At 43.7% G+C, this 19,971-nt stretch overlaps 1 protein-coding gene and 1 pseudogene across 2 annotated transcripts in view; one reads left to right on the forward strand and one right to left on the reverse strand.

Annotated features, from left to right (window-relative positions):
* The window catches only part of LOC126473336 (complexin), a 710,430-nt gene that overhangs the window by 425,671 nt on the left and 264,788 nt on the right, over positions 1 to 19,971 (forward strand). The gene's annotated exons all lie outside the window — the stretch shown is intronic.
* LOC126475914 (5S ribosomal RNA) lies at positions 16,792 to 16,909 on the reverse strand (annotated as a pseudogene).

Below are 19,971 nucleotides of genomic sequence, written 5' to 3' on the forward strand. Positions count from 1 at the left end.
AGTTTTTGACAAACCTACCTCCGTCCTGGAAGCAGGTTCGTGACATCGCGCGCATGCTCTCTTGCGTCACCTCCACAACCTCGTCATCGCCCTAAAACTTGGATTTGCACAGGTGTTCCTTCATCGGATCAAAAAGGTGAAAATATGTTGGAGTTAGTGGTCGAGCACCTCAAAACCAAGATTTTAAAGCACTGGGTTGTTTCCCGAGCTGTATGAAGACAGACGTTATCCTGAAACAAAACTTGGACTGTTGAAAGCTTTCCTCTCTCTTTCGTCGTGATTTCGGGTCTCAGCTCATGTAGTAGCTTGTAATAGCTGTCACTGTTCGCTGTTTGATCTTTAGGAGTGTTATAGATCAGCGGACCTCCAGTACCCTCAAGGAAGTCAGTATCAACTTTACTGCAAAGGCGAGGACTCAGAAATTTTTTACTGCAGGCGAATATGGACATTTCCATACCATACTCTGCTGCTTACCCACTGGTTCGTAGTGATCGAACCACGTCATATAAATAGTTACTACGCAACTCAGAAAGTCTCCTACTTTCAATTCAGAACGCCTTAAATTTAATTTCGGCTTTTCCAAAAGTTTCTATTTATATTTTGTCTCGCAGTTAGAGTGCTACCCAACGAGCACAAATTTTGTGATAGTCTATAGACCCATGGACAATTGCAAGTTCTGCAGCTTCGGCACGACGATTATTACGAACATTCGTTCAACCCTCGCTTTAGTCTGTTATGAAAGTGGATAGCACCAACGAACACTTTTCACCACAGACAGATACACGTTCACTTCTGAAGCGATTTACTCATTCGTGAATTCGCTAAGAGAACTGTCACCGTACTGCAGATGCATTCAGCGAATAATCGCCCCAACTTAAGTTCCTTCTGAGTGCAGTAAACGTATCGTTCAACTCATTGCCGCATTGTCATATACGGGTAGCGGAACATTCATTATAAAGTGCCCTGAAATCACCAGTAGAGCGATTCACTGAAACAACTCAGTTAAGGCACACAACAACAGTGGGGTTGAGGCACTGTTGAGTCATTGCAGCAGTCTTGTGCAGCAATAAAAAAAATTACCCTGACTTGCGATCGTATGTTAGTAATGCGTGCATAAAGAAGGGAGTATTATCTATAAGGTGTTCGAAGGGGCTTAGCATGTATTTGGATGTCGCTATATTCTGATTAAAGTAGTTCGTATTAAACCGTGACCTCTACCTAACAGGCATGAAATTACGATTGCCGAAATGTGGCAGTTAGCACATACAATTACATCGTGCATGCGCGCCTATAATGAGCCGCTCACACCCTGGAGTTCGATTGGAATTTAGCCGAAGTTTAATTGCTAATCTCCGATTCGTTTCGTCAATATTGTTCGTTGATGAAAGTGCTTTCAACCGTTATGACAGCAACAATACATCTCAGCTCCGATGGAAGATCGAATGCCGCTCCTGAGATTAATTTTTTTTTTTACAGCGCTTTCATCATCAATTGGAGAACTGGGTTATTTTGATGCGGATCATGCACGTACATCTATCGTGAATTGAGGCTCTTTAGTGTGAAACATTGATCATTGATTCCAACACATCTCACGACCTTATTATTATCAAATATTCTAACTCTACACTGCTGGAAGACATCAGCATTTAAAACAAACGAGATGTGTCTTACCGCATTCCTACTTTTAAGTGTATGAGCGGTTACAAGACTACAGAATAAAATGTAACACAAGAAACAGTTCGTGCTAATTATCTCAGAGAAACATAGCACGGACAAACATGTTGTTGTTGTTGTGGTCTTCAGTCCTGAGATTGGTTTGATGCAGCTCTCCATGCTACTCTACCCTGTGCAAGCTTCTTCATCTCCCAGTACCTACTGCAACCTACATCCTTCTGAATCTGCTTAGTGTATTCATCTCTTGGTCTCCCTCTACGATTTTTACCCTCCACGCTGCCCTCCAATGCTAAATTTGTGATCCCTTGATGCCTTAGAACATGTCCTACCAACCGGTCCCTTCTTCTCGTCAAGTTAGGCCACAAACTCCTCTTCTCCCCAATTTTATTCAGTACCTCCTCATTAGTTATGTGATCTACCCATCTAATCTTCAGCATTCTTCTGTAGCACCACATTTCGAAAGCTCCTATTCTCTTCCTGTCCAAACTATTTATCCTCCATGTTTCACTTCCATACATGGCTACACTCCATACAAATACTTTCAGGAACGACTTCCTAACACTTAAATCTATACTACCAGTTTTTCCATTCGTCTGTAAAGAATTCGCGTTAGCATTTTGCAGTTGTGATGTATGATTGAAAAAAACAACTAACAATTCACTTGTATGTTCTATGGAGAAACTGAGAATAAACTGTTGGAAATATTTTCTTTGTTTTCTAGTCAATTAACGTGTCAACAAAATACTTTATATGAATCGAAAATCACTCTGCACTTTAAATGCGAAAATTTTTACGTTAGGCTTTACCGTCACTGTTATTGATAGCGAATGAAACAACAAGTTTACTGTTACCAGTCACTCTTTATTTATATCCACCCCGCGTTTCAAAGCTTTAAAACTCCATCGCCAGATAGATTTATATGTGTTAATACGTCATGTTTGTATTGTGTTGCCGGCCGCTGTGGCCGAGCGGTTCTAGGCGCTTCAGTCCGGAGTCGCGGTGCTGCTACGGTCGCAGGTTCGAATCCTGCCTCGGGCGTGGATGTGTGTGATGTCCTTAGTTAGTTAGGTTTAAGTAGTTCTAAATCTAGGGGACTGATGACCTAGTGCTTAGAGCCATTTGAACCATTTGTATAGTGTTACGACGTTAGAGTAACCTGTAGCACTGTCTAGTAGAGTAACAATATATTACTTAGCAACATGGTATTGGGGAGCCTTTTGACGAAAACCAAAACGTCATTGTAAATGTGAAAATAAAACAACTAAAACGGAATACATCTAGCGGTCAGAGCCTGCTTTCCCTGTCGTAATGCAAGCTGTCACAATTTGCAACCAAAGATGGTGTCTGAGATATACTAGGTGCAAGGAATATATAACTAAACAGAAACATTATTTCCAAGAATAAAGAACATATAGAAAAAAACTATTATTTCATAGCATGTCTAAAAGCGTTGTGGAGGTCTTCGGTTGAACTGACGAGTACATTACGTTAGAGCGAATATTTCAAGTTGTGTACAATTCCTTTTCTGTCAAGTTTATATAGCTTAAATTTCGTAATTTACGAAATGGCATAATCCGCATTAAAAGTGAAACATATTGGTGACAACAGATATAATTTGTCAGCAATAGCGGCTTACAAACTGTCAGTGGTAATAACGTTTGTGGTGACATTGTGATATTTCGCATGAAATGCGTAAATGCTTGCAGACGCCAGACTCATAGGGGGTTGATTATTTTGCAGTGTGGCCACGGCAGGCGTCGTGAGCAGCCCACAGGGCAGAAATTGGGCTGTCAGAGGCACCCAGTTTCCCCTTACAATTCGCATACGGCTACTGTCTGTACATTAGAGTATTCAGCCTTTCCTCACGCTACAGATATTCGCACAGATACGCACACGAATCAAGTGACGCATTTTGAGAGAAAACTTTTGTGACACAAAAAGAAACAATCTCCGTTCTGCGATAATGAGTTTCATAAAGAAAAGGAAGCTTATGGTTTAACGTCCCATTGATGATGATACTCATTAGAGACGCAGCACGCTCGGATTGCAGAAGGAATGGAAATTAAATGAGCCATGCTCCTTTGAAACACACCATACCGATGCTTAGGAATTTAAATGTTAATCGTTGAAAGAATGGCGCCATTGTTCTTTTGTTTAAATTTAGAAGTGCGGCATTTGTAGTATACTGAGCAAGAATTCTGCTGATTTCACTGTTTATCCGGCTAAGGGATCACGAGGTATAGGTAAAACGTAGCTTAAGTAGGAATGAAGATACTCATTTTCCCTATGCTCCATACACGAATGTAACAGAATAGGAAATTGCTCAATGTAAAGACAAGATATAGTTTAACTTTTTACCAAACATCTCGCAAATTTCTTGACTGATTTACTTCAAATTTTTGCGCAATACTCTAATACGCTCTGACGGACATAGGCTACATATTTTTCAATATAAAGTGTATAAATATACAGGGTGAGTCGCGTAAGACGTAACACCCCCATTATTCCGGGGGCGATTGCACGTATCGACAAGCGGTGTTCGGCGAATCATAGCCGACTATGGGGCACATACTTCGGTACATGCACAATAATCACAACGTTTAAATTGACCGAGATAACGAGGCAAGTACATGTTTTTTAAATGGGACGCTGTACTTTTTTTACCATCAGTCAAACGCTCTGGAAAAGACGCGTGTAGTGATGTAACGCATGTTGCTATTGTGATTCAAACTTCGCTTAAAAGACGCTGGGAAATATTGTACGATTGAAGGTCGAGGCGGTCGGAAGCGGCTGCAGACTGTAAACATGCCTCGCGCGACCCTCGGGCCGAGATGCCGTGCTCTATGCAGCACGCACGGCCTACGCTACGTAGGTAAATCCTCATGCGCCCTCTTTTAAGCAAAGTTTGAATCACAATAGCAACATGCGTTAGATCACTATATGCGTCTTTTCCAGGGCGTTCGAATGATGGTAAAAAAAGTATAGCGTACCATTTAAAAAACATTTACTTGCCTCATTATCTCCGACAATATAAACGTTGTGATTATTGTGCATGTACCAACGTATGTGCCCCACAGTCCGCTATGATTCACCGAAAACCGCATGCCGATAAGTGCAATTGCTCCCGGAATAAAGGGGGTGTTACGCCTTACGCGACTCACCTTGTGTATGTAACGCATAAACGGAAATGTTGTTAGTAAAAATCTCGAAAAGTTCTTGACGCAATTTAGCTCAAATTTTTACATGATATTGTAATACACTTTCGGATAGACATAGGCTACAAATTTCTTTAATATATGCCGTACATAAATTTATAGATACGAAGGTATTCGGAAAGTAGGGTCCGATCGGGCGTGAAATCGAAACCACAATGAAAATCTGAAGAATGTTTGCACAGATTTGTTGGGCAATGTCTCTAGCAAACCTGACGATCGCAGCACGTCGCTTTTTTCAGTCCTGATCTCACAGTGAGAACGTAAACATGGCGAGAAAATAGTGTCTCCCGCCAAGCATGAGGCCCGGGTAAAAGATTTCACCTGTAGTTATGCAACCCACGTAACATACCTGTCGTGCGTTTCGTTCTACACAATTCTTGGCTACACCCTGCAGGGACAACTAAGATCCTCCTGCAGCATTTTCGATGGGAAGTGTAGAGAACTGGCGGAAAGCACAGGTGGCTGCCTTCTAAGACGATGGTATTGGAAAGTTGGTACAACGCTACGACAGATGTCTAGGTCGGAACGACGACTATGTAGATAAGTAACTGGAAGTTGTATCAAACTGTTGCAAATAAAACATTTTTTATTTTTACAGTGGTTTCCATTTCGCGACCGATCGGACCTTACTTTCCGAAAAGCCCTCGTAATACATAAAGTGGAAACGTTGTTAACAAAAATCTCGAAGAGTTCTCTGCCGATTTTACAAGACGGTACTTTAGTAAACGTTCAGGCGGACATAGACGACACATTTTTTAAATATCTATGGCACATAAAACCTATATCTATACTACTATAGCCGGCCGAAGTGGCCATGTGGTTAAAGGCGCTGCAGTCTGGAACCGCAAGAGCGCTACGGTCGCAGGTTCGAATCCTGCCTCGGGCATGGATGTTTGTGATGTTCTTAGGTTAGTTAGGTTTAACTAGTTCTAAGTTCTAGGGGACTAATGACCTCAGCAGTTGAGTCCCATAGTGCTCAGAGCCATTTTTTTTATACTACTACATGAAAAGGTCGTTTGTTTAACGTTGTTACCAAAAATCTCAAATAGTACCAAAGTACATGCGTATTGCAGTAACAATAAACAGAGAGAGGGAGAGAGAGAGTGGAAGAGAAAATAGACAGAGAGGGGTGGCAGAGAAAATGGTCAGAGAGAGGAGGAAGGATGAGATGCCAGAGAGAGGGGCGAGGAGGAGATGGGTTTGGGGGGAGGAGAAGGAGATGGACAAAGAGATGGAGAGGAGGAAATGAACAGAGACAGGGGGAGAAGAAGATAAGAGCGCATATACATTTCCAATGCATATTTAGCAATTGTGAAGAATTGCCGACTTTGCTTGTGTTGGAACAAAGACATGGACGCAGATTCTCAACTGATCCTCACACATATGTATACAATTTTCTAACATTCTGCGTGGTGTCTGTTTGATCTAGGTCGTGTCTCCCTACCACTTTAGCGCAACAACGCTCTGAGCGTGTTTTTTAGGGAATTGACTAGTTTGAACCTGGGACCTGTTGCTGGTAAGGAGACGCCAGACCACACATGGCATGTAGAGTTCAGTGACACTAGCGATGATATAATCAAATACTTCATGATTTCAGCGTCAGCTCCACTGCACTCCCTGTAAAAGAATCTTAATACTAACTAAATTTAGTGGAAGGGATTCAAGGCTTTCCTATTTTTAGTTAGCAGGTAAAATAACGTCGAAAAAGCAGTTAAGTTTACCATTGGAAGTTTTATTCTACTCACAAAATGTTGTTTATAAATTGCACTATTGATAAAAGGAAACATTTTAATACAGGATGATGAAAACCAACTGCGTTCAACAAAAATGTGAACGAATATTCCTTGAATGGGTTTCCAAGTTCTACAATGGATCGTGGGATGACCTATGCCAATCACATCTATAATCTAGGTTTAAATTAAGTTCCACAAGAGAGAAAACTATCAAAATGGTCTACAGTGACCTTCAATTATCAGTAATTACTTATCTAACTTGTAAATTACAGTGGCTGATGTGGCTTCTCAATAACTATATAACAGAAAAATCATCGCGTTTCAGATTTTTACTTCAAGTGGCAAATGTGAACACCATGAGCTCTAATTGACGATCGACACTAGTATTACGCAACAAGGGGGTGTAACAGATGAGACTTCTGCAGTTCTGAGTGAAGCTTTATGCGCTGTTATCTGGCATCGCGTGCGTTCATTACCTTGTCGGTGATCGTCAGGGGGTGGCGGGCAGCACAGCTCCGCTCACCTCGCCGTCTCGGAAGCAACTCTCTCCTAACTTCTCCTTTACCGAAGTTGGTTTAAAAAAACTATCTGGCTGTGTTTTCATCTGACCATTCAGGGTCTCAATGTTAACCTTAAGCTCCGCCTACAAAAATTCTGTGTATCCAATGAGAAACGTTATACTTCTCGTGGTGGGGCAATGTTTTTAAAGTTCGCAACGTATCAGAGACGCGAAAAAGTCTCACGCTAAAACATGCAGCTGGTGTTGCCCTTTTAGTGTTATCATAAGATCTATACTGTTCTTCTGGAGGGCTCTATCTTTTAACATGGGCTGTGGGTGGTCTTGGCAGTCTGCTGGCGACGTGGGTGTCCGCCCCTTATCGTAGGGCCATCTAGCTTAACACGGTTGTGCTCTCGGCTTCTGTTCTCGTTTCTCCCCTCGGAACTGCGTCTGTTTCACGGTGGGAAGGTATGACATGCATTTAGGCGTTCTTGTGTTAGTCTGTGGTATTCCATTTGCTCACTCGTTGATCGTATTACTTTGGTTAATTTAATGTCAGGATTCAATCGGAGCTATGTGACATACTGCTATCAAGTCAGGGATTTCATGGAATGTGTTGGATTTGCCTGACACCTTACAATTTGAAGAGCGTTCAGTGTTTTTAATTACTACGTGAAACAGGAGACACTCAGTTATTCTTGTTTATCACTTATCGTTCTCTGGAACCCACCGATGCTCGGAGCGGTGTAACATTATTAAAAGCAGTCATATGGGTATTCTAGGACGCCAGTTATGATTTTTAAACTGTAAATTACTGTTCAGAGAGGACTTTTGTGCCCCTTGTAGTGATGGCTCACCCGAGCTAACACGATGGAGCTGCCACACACTGTGCTCTCAATCTCACTTGATCCTCTTTTATGCTTCCTCAAAATGCCTCTGTCAGCAGTCTACGGCAGGTTTCAAGAGCGGCTGAGCGTTCAGAACACGCGCTGACGCCGCGTATCGCGCGACACGGGCATTCCATCCCGAGAGCCATTCCTGTGCGCAGCGCTTCGCTAGAGTGCCCGCCAAACTAGGAGACTAGATGAAATTGCTCGTTGTGTGTGTGTGTGTGTGTGTGATCGAAGCCAATACACTCCGCCCTGTATGGAAATTGCATTATAGGCCCCACTCTGCCAAGGGCACTTCCGCGCGTGGCGTACCAACCCGGCGGGGCCAACGAAGCTGCCGGCGGTTGGCAGCACTGTTTGCGCGCGGGACGTATTTGAAGCGCGCTTCGCAGCGGCGGGGCACTCCATCGGAACGCCGTCACGGGCAAATGTTGACAGCAGTCGTTATGGGGCAGTTTATTCGCGGCCCGCCTGCCGGCTGGTTATTGACGCTGCAGCACAGCAGCGCGCTGTTCGCACACGTGTCGGTAGTCCATTCGGTCAGCTGAGCAGTTTCGCAATGTAGGCCGTGCGCAGCTCCGGCAGAATAGCTAAGCGTGTTCGGTCAGGGGAGTGCCCACCCTCTGTAATAAAAACTAACCTGAGTGATGTTTTCATTGTGTCATCGATGGAATTTCAGACGTATTCTGCGACATTCGCATAGAAACGATGGCGAAAAGTGACGAAGAAACAGATAGACAGACAGACAGACAGAACGAAAGAAAACGTTGTCTTGTTGCTAGCGTCGATGCCGTTAGACCTGTGGTTCCCAGTTTTGTATCCCGCCTGGAAGACGGCGCGTGGGTGTGCTCCTGTAAACTGAATCGGTAGGCCGAATGTAGGAAGTGAGTAGAAGCAGGGAAAGGTGAAAATCTCTCGGTACTGCTCTTAGAAATGGTGTTACTATATCACAATATTAACTGAATACATGATACCGTGAATACCTAACTTTGCACTGAGGAACACGTAGGTGCGAAGCCGGATGTATCAAGTTACACCGTTAAGTAGTGGCTCGCCCACTATGAAATAGAAACAATGTTGCTAGGTCTTCTCCTCGGCGTCAAATGGGGAGAATCTGGAGCGGCGCTCGTAGAGCTGAGCAGCGTCTGCTAGAGGGCGCTGTCCTCGGTGTCGGTGTCGGAGTGCCAACCTATGATCTTGCACCTACGTCGTAGCATCGTAGCTCTCGATACCCCACCCAACCTTTCTGAGACCATCACCACAGAGTGTAACCAGATATTGGCTACTATGCCCCTCACCCTCTCTCCTTTAACAACATTATCGCTTAACTGAACTTTAGAATGAAAAAGAACTTTCTTCGAACTCATTTATTTGTAAAATAACGAAAGATGAATGACTTTTAATTTTTGTAGGTGTTTGAGTGAACCACGATCAAATGAGTCAATTAGACAAATGTTACTGCTTATTTCTGACAATCTTCTTTATTGACTGGTGAAGAAATTCTGCTACTTACAGCTCCTTTCCCCAAAAGCAGGCTATTGCTTTTTGCTAAGCATGCGTCCGCCGCACCAATCCTCTCCCTAGCGACACTTGTTTCAACCGCATCCTTCACCCTATTTAATATCATCCAAATTAAAATGCGTGTACTATACTTATGGTTTGTAAACCACTGACACTAATGGGAAGACTACATGCAGTCAATGTTTGTCTTCTGACCTTTACCAATAATAATAACAACAATAATGACATAATTATTGTAATACTTCTGAGTATACCCTACAACAACGTAGGAGCAATTACACAGTTACTGTTGCTCGTATTTGTCGAGATTAGGTTTATCATTGGCGAAGTCAATGAGGAAGCAATTTCTGGTCCGCTACACAAACTACCTGCAATTTGGAGAAGTCATTTTCATGAGATATTTAAGCATATGTAGTGTATATATACACTATGTGATCAAAACTACCCGGACACCTGGTTGAGAATGACTTACACGTTCGAGGCGCCCTCCATCAGTAATGCTGTAATCCAGTATGGTGTTGTGGCACCTGATGACAGCTTCCACTCTCACAGGCATACTTTCAATCACGTGCTGGAAGGTTTATTGGGGAATGGCAGCCCATTCCTCACGGAGTGCTGCACCGAGGAGAGGTATCGACGTCGGTCGGTGAGGCCTGGCACGAAGTCGGCGTTCCAAAACATCCCAGAGGTGTTCTATAGGATTGAGGTCAGGACTCTGTGCAGGGTAGTCCATTACAGGGCTGTTATTTTCATGTAACCACTCCGCCACATGGCGTGCATTATGAACAGGTGCTCGATCGTGTTGAAAGATGCAATCCCCATCCACGAATTGCTCTTCGACAGCGGGAAGCAAGACGGTGCTTAAAACATCAATGTAGACCCGTGTTGTGCTAGTGCCACGCAAATCAATTAGGGGAGCAAGCCCCATCCATGAAAAACACGACCACACCATAACACGACCGCCTCCGGATTTTACTGTTGGCACTACACGCGCTGGCAGATGACGATCACCGGGTATTCGCAATACCCACACCCTGCCATCGGATCGCCACATTGTGTACCGTGATTCGTCACTTCACACAATGGTTTTCCACTGTTCAATCGTCCAATGTTTATGCTCCTTATACAAAACGAGCCATCGTCTGGGATTTACCGGCGTGATGTGTAGCTTATGAGCAGCCGCTGGACCAGGAAATCCAAGTTTTCGCACGTCCCGCCTGTCATAGTGCTTGCAGTGGATCCTGATGCATTCTCAAATTCCTGTGTGATGGTCTGGATAGATGTCTGCCTATCACACATTACGACCCTCTTCAACTGTCGGCGGTCTCTGTCAGTCAACAGAAGATGCCGGCCTGTACGCTTTTGTGCTGTGTGTGTCCCTTCATGTTCCCAATTCACTGTCGCATCGGAGACAGTGGACCTAGGTACGTTTAGGAGTGTGGAAATCACGCGTACAGACGTATGACACAGGTGACACCCAATCACTTGACCACGTTCGAAGTCCATGAGTTTCGCGCAGCGCCCCATTTTGCTACTGATATCGCTGATACGGAGTACCTGGCAGTAGGTGGCAGCACAATGCACATAATATGAAAAACGTAGGTTTTTGGGGTTGTCGGAATCCTTTGGATGACATAGTGTATCAGTTTCACTTTCATAGATACATGGTACAAAGGAAATCTATAATACGAGATCTATGTGAGAAATATATTATTCATGTATTTCTTTCACAAGCTGTAACCGCTACCACGTTGTGTCACGTGTTAATGTTAGTATTTATTAAAAATGTAATTATTTGTAATTTATGTAATCAGTATTACAGGTTTATGACATAGCGATAATGTAATGGCCTTTTAAAAACAATTTAATTTTTTGACCGAAACACAATCGAAAACCTTTGTTTCTACCCCTCAGAAAATTACATTTTACCTCCAATGGGTTAATTACCTCCAGGCTGGGAACCACTGCTCTAGACGGCAGGGTCCCGGCTCCAGTTCCAGCCTGGTCGGAGATTTTCTTCGCTCAGGCTGTTGTGTTTTCTTAATCAATTCATATCTTTATCGTTGCGCAGTTCGCTCAAGTGGCGTCAAATAGAAAGACTTGCAACACAGAACCGAACAACGCCAGATGGTGTCTCTGAGCCATAATGCCACACGATAATTTCGTTGCACACCGTAGGACGCGTGAAATAGAGCGGATGTACAGGTATGGACAAAGAAATATGAACAACGGCCTAATACGGTGTACAATCACCCAAGCCCACAGCAGTTTGAATATTACTTGGAACTGATATGTATATAACAAGGGGAAAAGACCGATAGTAACCTAATTACAAGTTTAGTGATGAAAATCTTGAGCACATGGCGTCGTGTAAGTATGTGCAGTATATTGTGACGCCTTGTTTCTAACTTAATTAAAGGATTGAATCCGAACGCAAACTCCTTATAATTTGAGTTTTTATAGTCTGTCTTGGGTGAATCACGGCTATAAAGGACCTAAAGTAAAGATTCCATGGAAAAAAATAATATACCATTATAAATATCGTAACTGCAACTCTCTGATTCGCTTCTGACTGCTTCCACTAATGTTCCGTCGCTCTGGGTGCCGATAACGCCCAAAGAGTACTAAATGACAAAGCAAAGGATAAATGATGGTCCCAGCTTCATGCAACAACGAAGAAAAAACTGCACATTGTACAGTTGTTTGAAAATAAGTAACCACACTGTCATAAATGTTCACTCAGTAAAATAAATGACTGATTACTTAACAAAAAATATGAATATACCTGTTTTCTGTGAATAATAATAGACGCACTGCGCCTCTTAACCTTAAATTACGAAGAGTTTTTAAGAAATAATGAAATATAACTGCAATAGCTCTGGCGCAAGTATGTGTCTGTTAATTCAGAGTGTATACAAATCTATGACAAGTCTAAATCATGTCACCACTTTCTTGCTTCTGCACGACAACCGTGAGTTGTTGATTTCGTATGGCAAGGTCCAGTGTCCCATGCCTCCAACGAATACGTAATCAATTCTCTGGATACTGGATTCCCTGGAACTCGAAGCTGCGTAGCGCATTGGAAGATCTTCACCGATTAGATGCAACAACTATTTTTCCAAAAATCTTTAACAATAGGATTTTTCCCCGCCTATCGCATTTGTGCTACAAAACAGCAACTGACCGAAATTAATATTTTCCTAGATTACGTACGCAATTAACATTTATGTGAGTGGACCGTTACAGCACATAATTGTCTCGGTGAATATTTGAGGACTAGAACACAGTAGGTCATCCTATAAAGCAAATGCTCCAAACAAGCGAAAGTAACTACGAGTCTGTCGAAACGAAGCGTAATCGGGTCTCTAATATTTTCAATGTATATAAACGATTTATCAGATAGGATCAGCAACGCTTTGTCTACAAGACAGTATCGCCGTTGGAAGTCACAAGAAAAAGAGGAAAGACCTGGACAAAATTTCCACCTGGTTTATCGAATCGGAGTTCTGGTTAAAGATGGATGTATTTCAGACACCGCGTATAACAACGGAAAAGTATCCGATTACGTAGTGCGGAGCATCTCGAGCATGACGCATCGTTTAAATATTTAGGGGTAATAATACAGAGAAGCACGTAAGGGAAAATTCACGGAAAATCAGGGAAGAAAAATTGAAGACGTAGATATGTTGGAAGGGCTCTGGGAAAGTGCAGTGCCTCTGCAATGGAAGTCGCATCAAGGACGTTAGCGTAATGAATGGTATCATTTGGAGTCCTTATCAACTAGACATGACAGCAGACATCGAACAAATTCAAACAGGTGCTACTAAGATCGCAACACTGCGGCATGGGTCATCTGGAAATGTGACAGAACTGCTGGGGGAACATAAAATGGAATCATTGGAAGAAAGAGGGCATAGTTGCCCCAAAACCCCGTTGAGTAAACTGTGGGAGCCTCCATTAGAAGAAGATTGAGGGATCATTGTGTGATCATTATGTCGCAGTCACCGTATATCTCGAAGAGGCATTATAGTAGTAAGAGAAGAGAGGACAAAGGGCGTGCAGAGCCATCGCGACAGCCATTTTTCACTCGTTCAGAACACGAATGGAATAGAAAAGAAAACTGATGGTATTAGTACGATGTACCCTTCGCCTTGTAGTGTGCATTGCTTTGTGAAATATCCGCTGACGGAAAACAAATAGCAACACCAAGAAGGAGTAGTGCGAGATAAATTAAAGGGTGGTAGACATGTTTCTACATCTGAAACATGATGTCTATTCAAATTTCGCACCAGTCGCCTAAGAGAGGCACTAGTAGCGGCAAAATGAGGATGCAGATCATCTTTGCTTTAATACACGCTGTAACAGTCGTGAGCGTTAGTTACCTTAGAGACTGGACGGTGTGAGTTAACGTTAGTCAAGAATGACTTTAAGGCGGCACAGACGACATTATCAACTCCTCAATCAATTTGAACGAGGCCGTGTAATAGTGTTATGAGAAGCTGGATGTTCCTTCTGCGATATTGCAGAAGACATGGCAGTAAAGTAGAAACTATAGATGATTGCTGGCAGCGGTGTTCACGAGAATATACGATCGCAGGAAGACTGAGCTCCGGACGGCACGTGGTACTAAAGAGAGGGAAGACCATTGTGTTCGGTTTATGGGTCTGACCTTTTGTACTGCATCTGCAGCAGCAATTTGAGCAGCTGTTAGCACCACAGTGTCACAACGAACTGTTACACTACTGGCCATTAAAATTGCTACACCACGAAGATGACGTGCTACAGACGCGAAATTTAACCGACAGGAAGAAGATTCTGTGATATGCAAATGATTAACTTTTCAGAGCATTCACACAAGGATGGCACCAGTGGCGACACCTACAACGTGCTGACATGAGGAAAGTTTCCAACCGATTTCTCATTCACAAACAGCAGTTGACCGCCGTTGCCTGGTGAAACATTGTCGTGATGCCTCGTGTAAGGAGGAGAAATGCGTACCATCATCGTTTCCGACTCTGATAAAGGTCTGATTGTAGCCTATTGCGATTGCGGTTTATCGTATCACGACATTGCTGCTCGAGTTGGTAGAGATCCAATGACTGTTAGCAGAATACGGAATTGGTGGGTTCAGGAGGGTAATACGGAACGCCGTGCTGGATCTCAACGGCCTCGTATCACTAGCAGTCGAGATGACAGGCATCTTATCCGCATGGCTGTAACGAATCGTGCAGCCACGTCTCGATCCCTGAGTCAACAGATGGGGACGTTTGCAAGACAGCAACCATCTGCACGAACAGTTCAACGACGTTTGCAGCAGCATGGACTATCAGCTCGGAGACCATGGCTGCGGTTACCATTGCCGCTGCATCACAGACAGGAATGCCGGCTGTTGTGACCGAGCGGTTCTAGGCGCTACAGTCTGGAACCGCGCGACCGCTACGGTCGCAGGTTCGAATCCTACCTCGGGCATGGATGTGTGTGATGTCCTTAGATTAGTTAGGTTTAAGTAGTTCTAAGTTCTTGGGGACTGATGACCTCAGAAGTTAAGTCCCATAGTACTCAGAGCCATTTGAACCATTTTTTGAACAGACATTAGCGCCTGCGATGGTGTACTCAACGACGAACCTGGGTGCACGAATGGCAAAACGTCGTTTTTTCGGATGAATCCAGGTTCTGTTTACAGCATCATGATGGTCGCATCTGTGTTTGGCGACTACGCGTGGTGTATTCGTCATCGCCATACTGGCGTATCACCCGGCTTGATGGCATGGGGTGCGATTGGTTACACGTCTCGGTCACCTCTTGTTCGCATTGACGGCACTTTGAGCAGTGGACGTTACATTTCAGATGTGTTACGACCCGTGGCTCCACCCTTCACTCGATCCCTGCGAAACCCTACATTTCAGCAGGACAATGCACGACCGCATGTTGGAGGTCCTGTACGGGCTTTTCTGGATACAGAAAATGTTCGACTGCTGCCCTGGCCAGCACATTCTCCAGACCTCTCACCAACTGAAAACGTCTGGTCAATAGTGCCCGCGAAACTGGCTTGTCACAGTACGCCAGTCACTACTCTTGATGAACTGTGGTATCGTGTTGAAGCTGCATGGGCAGCTGTACCTGTACACGCCATCCAAGCTCTGTTTGACTCAATGTCCAGGCCTATCAAGGCCGTTATTACGGCCAGAGGTCGTTGTTCTGCGTTCTGATTTCTCAGGATCAATGCACCCAAATTGCGTGAAAATGTAATCACATGTCAGTCCTAGTATAATATATTTGTCCAATGAGTACCCGTTTATCATCTGCATTTCGTCTTGGTGTAGCAATTTTAATGGCCAGTAGTGTACAAACGGTTACTTCAAGGACAGCACCAGAAGCTCTGTAGCGTGCGTTCCGCTGACTCCAATACACCGCCATTTGCGACTTCAGTGGTGTCAATCGAGAGCTCATTGGAGGGCAGGTTGAAGGTCTGCTGTGTCTTCTAATGAAAGCTGGTTCCACCTCGCTGCAGTGATCAACCTGTCTGGGTGCTAGACACACTGAACCTACACCTACGGTTATGGATTCGGCTGCAATTTCATATCACAAGAAGCGCACTCTCGTTGTCATCCCACTCACCTCGGCTCCACATTTGTACGTCAGTCTGGTGATTCGACCTGCCCTTCATGAACAGCGTTCCAGGAGGTGTCTTCCAATAGGATACCGCTCGTCCACATACCGCTGTTGAAGCCCAACACGGTTGTAGAGTGTCGCCATGTCGCTTGGCATGCTTGCTCACCAGCTCTGCCTGCAATCGAGCACATGTGGGACTATGTCATCGGACGCAATTCCAGCGACAACTGCAAACAGCATTACTGTCCCCGTATTGACCAACTGAAATGCCACAGGCATGGAACTCCATCCCACAAATTGACCCCCGGAAACTGTACAATACAGTGCATGCACGTTCGCATTCTTTCATTCAACGTTCTTGCGATTAGATCGGTTATTAACATACCAGCATTTCACATTTGCAATTGCATACCTCGAGCTTACATTAATTCCCGAAATTTCATTACTCTACATTAACTATGTTTTTGTGTTACCATTTTTTCGTCAGTGTGTGTAGATGTATAAGTACTCCGTCGTCAGGCCACGAGTAGCCTACCGGGACCATCCGACTGCAGAGTCATCCTCAGAGGAGGATGCGGATAGGAGGGGCGTGGGGTCAGCACACTGCTCCTCAATTGGCATCACGAGGCTGAGTGCACCCCGAAAGATGGCAACAGCACATGGCGGCCTGGATGGTCACCCACCCAAGTGCCGACCAAGCCCGACAGCGCTTAACTTCGGTGATCTCACGGGAACCGGTGTTTCCACTGCGGCAAGGCCGTTGCCATGTAGATGTATAGGTACAAATAAAAAACTAAAAAAAGAACTCCGCTCGAACATGCCCTTTAGGCCCAACTGTATCGACCGCCCGCAGTGTCACGCCCAGCCCACAGGCGTCACTGGATGCCGATATGGAGGGGCCTGTGGTCAGCACACCGCTCTCCCGACCGTTTTGTCAGTTCACGAGACCGACGGGTATAAATCGCGAATTGAAATCGACTGAACTTTGATCTATTCTTGGCGAAGAAACTGTTTAACTTCTTACGGACATTATTGTTTCTCCAGTCCACTCACCACAACCGTTGCTAAAATTAAAATGCGAAAATTGTGGAAGGTGAGTGAGTCTTTTAATCATCAAACCAATCTTTGCACATCCAGTAGTATGAGAGAGAGGACTGTCATCTTGGAATTTGCAAGCCCTCTTAGGAGCAATCTGTACACCATCGAACAAGAACAACTGGCTTCAATTATTCCAGCTGTTTTAAAGGATGGATTTACTTTGGCAATCGAATTCTTTAACAACCACAATATGAATTTCCAAACAACTGCAGAAAGTCAACCATTTTTCACAGTTGACAGTCGGAATTTTAGATTATTACGTTACCCTAGCTGTATACGAAAGTAAATACTCCGTTCGGTAGGAAAACGAGTGAAACTTGACTCTATGGGTCGCATTACTTATGTGAATATATTATTCTCCTTGAATCCTGAAATTTATTCTCTAACTATACGTGGTGTACAAGAGGTTTGGCTATAACACCTCAAGTTAGTAATGTTTCGTTCATGCAGTTACTGTCACCACTGTTCGTTGAAGCCGCATTCTTATCATATCCAGCAATCACATACGTGGCGACAGCCTATTTGTTAGATTTAATATCCTGTTTACTGACGTCTTGCATCTGTTATTCACTACAATTTCAGCCGGCCGGAATGGCCTAGCGGTTCCGGTTGCTACAGTCTGGAGCTGCGTGACCACTACGGTCGCAGGTTCGAATCCTGCCTCGGGCATGGATGTGTGTGATGTCCTTAGGTTAGTTAGATTTAAGTAGTTCTAAGTCTAGGGGACTGATGATCTCAGAAGTTAAGTCCCATAGTGCTCAGAGCCATTTTTCAACTACAATTTCTTTTCCGTAATTGTATTTAAACGGAGGGCTTTTTCGACGATTATATCCTCGTTGATATTCACGGGTATCTGAATGAGTATACCTAAGTTATGGTACGAAAAACGCCACCACGATTTTTAAATTTCAGATGAACTTCCAGCTCCATCTTGCTCTGTTATCTACAATAAAGCAAATCGCATATTCTTAGCTACTGTTGGGAAACTTACGCGGATGAATTTAAAACATCGTAGAAAGACAAATACAATTGGTAATATCCACGCTCAAGTACTAGTTCAGTCTCTTGATAGTGGCACGATCTTCTGGCACTTACGGTGATTTTCAAATCAGGTGAAGCCCTGTGTGTGTGAAAAAGGCCATGTCGAACGCTTGTCTGACTTCCGTGTTAAGCTGTTTACGTCGAGTTTCTCGGGTTTTCTAAGATGGGGAGCCCAGATTTCCAAACACTGTTCTGAGTTGGGTTTCTTTTGTACGTAATTATCCTCCTGCTCTCCAAAATTTACGCCATAGGTTTCAATGTGCCTCACCACTTGCACATTATTGCTGATACTATCTTTGATTTATAAAGTGATTACGTCGAGAGGTAACTTACCGCTTTTATAATTACAGTTTAGATTGGAATTTCAATCTAATATGTTGGTGAAACGTCAGCACTGACGTATAGCGGATTAAACGGTGGGACAGAAAGTGTTTGGCCACACGGTACAGTGTGGAAAAGACCCAGTGGGAACCGCAGCTGAGTCTGCTGCGGATCGTAGACAATCTCAGCCGTGTCTTCCTCCAAAATTCAACAGTATCTCCGCCGCTCTGCCCTCGATCTGTGATGTCACAGGCAATAACGTCCCCAGAAAGCGGTCGCTCATGGTTGCATACAAAGCGCTCATTCTGCAGGAGCGAGAAGAAGAGAACCAAACACGAGATAGCATTGCACCTGCTGCTAGTTGGATCCGTTCTAAAGAAAGTCTTTCGCGGATCTGGTGAAACAGAAGAGCAAAACGTTCGGATATGGAGACTCAAGTAACTGGACATCGTCATGAGATGCGGGAAAGAGGGTTCGAATCTGAAAATTCATTATTAATTTAACATTCAATATGATTTACGTCACTTTTTCCAGTGATCAAAAATCTGTCACAGGCCTCTGTTTTGACAACACGCAATATTTATCTGAAAATTCATTATTAATTTAAAGTTCAATATGAATTACGTCACTTTCCAGAGATCAAAAATCTGTCACAGGTCTCTGTTCTGACCTCAACTTGCAGTAGGATTTTGGAGCATATACTGTGCTCGAACATTATAAATCACCTTGAAGAAAATGACTTCTTGATACATAACCAAACGGATTCAGAAAATATCGTTCTTGTGCAACGCAGCTAGCTCTTTATTCCCATGAAGTAATGAGTGCTGTCGACAAGGGATCTCAGATCGATTCTATATTCCTAGATTTCCAGAAGATTTCTGATACCCTTCCTCACAAGCGACTATTAATCAAATTGAGTAAATATGGAGTATCGTCTCAGTTGTGTGACTGGATTCGTGATTTCCTCTCAGAGAGGCCACAGTTCCTAATGACAGACAGTAAATCATCGAGTAGAACAGAAGTGATATCTGGCGTTCCGCAAAGTAGAGTCATAGACCCCCTACTGTTCCTGATTTACATAAATGATCTAGGTGATAATATGAGCAACCCCCTTAGATTGTTTTCAGATGACCCGGTAAATTACCTTCTAGTAAAATCACCAGACGATCAATTCCAATTACAAAATTATCTACAGAGATTTTCTACATGGTGCGAAAAGTGGCAAGTGGCACTAAACAAAGAAAAGTGCGAGGTCATACACATGGGTACTAAAAGAAATCCGATAAATTATTGTATACGATAAGTCGCACAAATCTAAGGGCTGTCAATTCGACTAAATACTTAGGAATTATAATTACGAGCAACTT

The sequence above is a fragment of the Schistocerca serialis genome, chromosome 4 (genome assembly GCF_023864345.2).
Source record: "Schistocerca serialis cubense isolate TAMUIC-IGC-003099 chromosome 4, iqSchSeri2.2, whole genome shotgun sequence".
NCBI classification, from domain to species: domain Eukaryota; kingdom Metazoa; phylum Arthropoda; class Insecta; order Orthoptera; family Acrididae; genus Schistocerca; species Schistocerca serialis.